This window comes from Papilio xuthus, unplaced genomic scaffold (genome assembly GCF_000836235.2).
Source record: "Papilio xuthus unplaced genomic scaffold, Pxut_1.1 DF824888.1, whole genome shotgun sequence".
Taxonomy (NCBI): domain Eukaryota; kingdom Metazoa; phylum Arthropoda; class Insecta; order Lepidoptera; family Papilionidae; genus Papilio; species Papilio xuthus.
Genome location: NW_013533761.1, coordinates 3,307,768 through 3,313,034, shown reverse-complemented (window position 1 = coordinate 3,313,034; position 5,267 = coordinate 3,307,768). Strand labels below are relative to the sequence as shown.

At 34.1% G+C, this 5,267-nt stretch overlaps 1 long non-coding RNA gene across 1 annotated transcript in view; it reads right to left on the bottom strand.

Annotated features, from left to right (window-relative positions):
- The window catches only part of LOC106127146 (uncharacterized), a 42,949-nt gene extending 39,308 nt beyond the window's left edge, over positions 1–3,641 (bottom strand). Inside the window, exon 1 of the long non-coding RNA XR_001228398.1 lies at positions 3,588–3,641. This is a non-coding gene — a long non-coding RNA (uncharacterized LOC106127146). The remainder of the gene's footprint in view (positions 1–3,587) is intronic.
- Between the last annotated feature and the right edge of the window lie 1,626 nt (positions 3,642–5,267).

Sequence of the window (5,267 nt, the reverse complement as noted above, 5' to 3'; positions counted from 1 at the left end):
TGGATTAGAAAAACGTCTGGGCATTATTATCTGAGGAGAGCGCAGTGCATGTAGGGCGCCGGGCCGGCCGCCATGAATATGCAAGGCGCGCTTGTCTCGACTTTCAATCCGCACAATGGCCGGCGCGGCACCGAATCCGGACCCATAACTCTCCAGTGAGCACGCGGGCAGGTGGTACGGACCGGCGCCGGCTGCAAAACACTACCTTATCGCTAAACAAGTTACAAAGAAAATATTCACTATTTCTTGCTGTCTATTAAAACCAAACCACGTTAAGCATTCATGAAAATATTGCAATCGAGCCCAGGAAGATGTAAGCTGCTAATAATCTTTAGTTTTATTGCGAAATCGTAAGTCAATCCGACATTGCAAAAAACCTGCATTACTGGAAAAGGCCTTACATATTAATCTTTGTAAATAACATTTACGATTAATTTCAGTATAGAAAAGAGTAAATAATAATTTTAAGCGACACTGCAAGGGTTTATCTATTGCAATGACAAAAGATAATAAGTATAGCGTTGTAATAACAGTCCGCAGAAGCCCGCGGCTCACGGCAGCCCACACTAAATCCAGATAATTCCTCACAGAGCGCGGTAATCGTAACCTAGCAATATTTGCCAGTCGCAAACTGATGACAGAGAATTTAATACATGCAGCTGGCTTGAATACTAGACCAGGCGTCAGGTACTTATACTAAACTAGATCTCGCACACGATTCCGTCCGCGCGGTATTAAAAAAAAAACAATTAGTAGCATATGTGTTCTTCCAGAGTATTTATACATGTATACCAAATTTCAGTAGGATCCGTTCAGTCGTTGTGGAGATACCTTCAAACAAACATCCATCCATCCATGCAAATATTCGCATTTATATTACTAAGAATAAGGAGTAAGATATAATAAAAAGTCACATACGTACAACATAGTTTGCCGCCCTAATTAAGAGTAGGTTTTTCAGTTATCTCTTTTTAAAATAAAACTCCTTGAACATAATTTGTTGCAAAGTTTTGAGCTATAACCTAAAAGAAAAGTAATTTGCTAGCCTATATTAGCCAATCAGGGTCAATTGCGATCACAATGTTAGACATGTCTCTATTGATAATAACAGGAAGCTATCGCAAAGGATTCAGGCTAGGAGGACATCGTCAAACTCCTGCGAGATAACACAATGAATAGACACGGCTAAGAGCTCGATATGAGCTATTCGCAACCTTCCGGAGCCACTGACTCCTTTATTACACCCACTTAAATATAATTTATGTCGTAAAATTAAATTTATTATACAACATTCAAAAAGATAAATGAGTTTACGAAAGGCAACAGCATTTAGTTCTTTAAGTTTGATAATTTTTTGAAGTCTTTATTTGAACTGACACTTTATAAGTTTTAGTTACACATTAATTAATGTAAAATCAATTTAGTTTATCAAATGATTTTAATAACTTTAAAAGTCCTTTGGCTAAACGTAAATTGTAAAATACCGCCCTATAATTATACCGAGAAATAATTGTATCAGATCATTAACACCAATAATTTAACGTCTAACGCCAAACCTTTGCCTATAAACTGTAATATAATTAAAGGCGCCATGTTTAATATTAAAATTTATTACGCTACAAAATAATATCGTAGCTTTAATTATCAATACCATAAAGTTAAGCACATTAACATTTTTTAGCTTGGTCAAGAGGTAACGCGCGAGGGCGTGCGATCTGCAATGTTTACGCGATGTTCTTTATGGACATGACACAAACCACTCAGTGGATACGACGTGAGGTCGCACACTTTTTATTCCTCTAACGCTACCGAAGGCCAAAACACGGTCATGCTTCCGTGAAACTATTGACAATATACTTATAACTGTTCAATGTAAAATTTAATAAAAAAAAAACTTAGTTGTTTTCAATAACATATTTACGTACAACAATTTGAAAGTGAGTGGTATAACAAAATTAATTACAAAATAATATTCGATCGATTTAACAAACATGGACATAATCAGTTGCAGTGTTATAATTTGCTCGAAGCAGTGACAATAACGTGTAACCGTTATCTGTACAATTAACGCAACAGCGGTCGTCGTGCCGCGCCCACTAATTAGAACAATCGCTCTTACTCTAAACTGCTATAACGATAACTATAGCGCTTAAAGCGCCCGATAAACGTAACAGGAGAAAGTTGTGCAGCAGAATCACTTTCAATTACAACATAACACACGCAGCGTTTAACGATCATCGCCACATTCGTAACATCATCAAACAACACCACAATAATTACTGTTAAAAAGTAAACAATTATATTTTATAGCATTAATAACTTTAATTGTTAGCAGTTATGTAGCAGTTACGGAATAACTACGCTGAATTGTGTTGTTAGTTAAACTGAATGGCGTTTATTACGTTGAATATAACTTAATTAAAGGTGAAAATGAAATTTACTTGGGTGTGTTTTAACTCTATCGGTAAGCGGAGATTTTCCTACAATATAATGCGCTTTTAAAATACTCTTTTTTAATTTTATTACGTGATGCAATTTGAGTTTAAGACACTACTTAAAAGAATCGTAAGTTCGTAAGTCGTGTCAAGTTCGATAAATGTGATAAATCAGACATTTTACGCACATTCCTGCACGCATTTTGTACTATCACTAACTATATAATTAAGCCTAATAATTTCTATTAGACAATTTATATAACTTAATACTACAACAAATTGTAAACATAATTTATTACATAAATAAAGAATACTTGGGCCGTGCGAATTCCTTCTTGTATATTTTCGCACAAGAATTTTAAAACACACTGCGTACATATGGTCAGTTTTGCAATTTACTTATAAGTTTTTATCGTCGAACATGCGAACACTGTTTTATTGCATCATAAAAATTTATCGAATAACATGGCTTAGCAATAAGTACTAAAATTATATTCTTTGTTGTTTCTTTGTCATATTTTTACTTTCTAAATATAATCATGAATAGAATTTATTATTTTTAATTTCATATTCTTCTTCATTATTTACAAAGTCAAAAATTTATGAAGACGTTATAATTGTGGAGTTATGTTAGTTGTCAAGCGGTCATCAACATGTCAAATCAGCGCGTCCTTAATTGCCACTGTCATCTCTAGATGCTATTAAGATAGGAATCATTGTGTAACAAACTGTCATTTAGTTACTGTACCAGGGAGATTACACATATGAAAAACACCTAGTAAAATTGTTAGTTAATATCCACTTACCTTAACTTGTTAATTTGGGCAAGTCTAGCAATGGTCTCTATGTGAAAAGCAATTAGCTATCCCTAGGGCAGTTTCCAAAATGTACTCTTTTGAAAAAAAAAGTTACGCAAGCTATATCGAATACTGGCTGATGATAATTACGTGTTTCATCACTGGAATTAGAAAAAAACATGCTTCAATGCAGTTTCAATGTCATATCATTTTACGGTCACTTTCAAATACTCGACGTGATTTATGTAACATAAATGTCAACCTCCTATTTTCGAGGTCCTTTTTTACCACACCTTTTTACTTTGATATACGATAAATAAATAACGTATTCAACAGAAAGGTTTGTTATACTTACAATACAACTAAATCGCAAGTCGATCCTGAACGATGAACAAAACATGCTAATTACCTGTAACGAAACAAAAAAAAATATTAGCAATATTAGTCTAATTGTTAAATAATAGTTAAAGTAATGCGTGCAAGTTTCCTTTTAATTTAAAAAAAATCGAAAAATCGTTTTTTTTTATTTCAAAATCGATCTCGCAATTCGAATATATGCACGTCTCTATACGTGTTCGATGTAGAGAATACGTGACGTAAACACCGTGAAGATAGGTCGGTCGTACGATTGCGCCGCTGACCCGCCAACCAATCACAGCTAATAAACACAAATTAGCCCTTAATGGGACAGATGGACAAACCAACTAATAGCGCCATATAACAACTGGGTCAATCTCACTGGCCCTTGAATGTTATTAAAGACTTTGATCGGAATGTTTTATTCATTGAATGTTTCAAAAGAAATAATTTAATTAATGCGTTATAAGACATGAATATTTTATCAGCTCTTGTAAAAGGGCACATAAAGATAAAACTATGTTAAACTGTTTTTATCTCCTAAAAAAAAACATACAGATGAAAAACTCATAACCTCCTTCTTTTTGTAGTCGGCTAAAAATATAGAATTATATTTCCTTATTAATCGTTACGAAACAAAACTAAAGGTCATTGTCAAAAATAGAACTTTTAAAAGAAAATCAATTTGAATTGTGCACATTCTTTTATAAGTTTAACTTGACCTTTTAATCAAAGCGCCGACAATAAGACATCAAAGCGTTCAATCAACTCCTTGAAATGATTAAAAATAGTTTCACAATCAATGGGCAATAGGATGGAAAGGGCGCCGACGAATTGTTACCGATTCGATTCGGCGCAGAACGCTCGCTTGCACAATACGAGTTAATGACGTTCAAGGATCCGATATATCGATACTGACATCTCGATTGTGCTTAGACTCGAGGGGATATACATCAAATGCTCAAGTAAAGTTCATGGTTATGATATAGCGAAAGTTGTCGACTCCCCTTCGCAAGGTGAATTAGGTTGGTATCAAATAATTCATCATAATTGTACACAACCGCTGCCTAAGGCGCTTTGATTGATCGCGACGTAGCACAAATAAGACTGATTCTTGTTGCTTGTTGGTCTTTATAATCATGATAAAATAGGCCTACTGAATCGGCCGCAATTACAAAATCGCCAATTCCAACTAATGGTCCTAGCTTTGAATGACGCACAAATGGATTTCGAATGCGCGGTTTTCCCGACTACGTGACAGATGCCCAAAGCGAAACTAATTTACTATTAATAACGAAATTAGTATACTTTTGTTATCATTCCAACATTAAAAGTGAATTGAAAAAATAATGCAATCAATAAAATGACATGTTATTTTCTTTAATAAAAAATATTAGCAGATTTTTGTAAATTTACTAATATTTCTTGTACCATTCCAACTAAGCTCTATGCTTGTGCTAGAATATGGTTTACGACAATAGTCGAATGTCGGGATTTGAACCCCCGACCTCGTGATCGGGAATCCGCACCCTTAACCATTAGGCTATTGACGCGTTATATTTACACATTTTTAAATACATTGAAAGTTTATTTGATTGTTTTAATACAATGCAATATGAATATTAATAAACTGAAAATAGATTATAAATCCACCGTGAGAATGGTATATAGTAGTTAT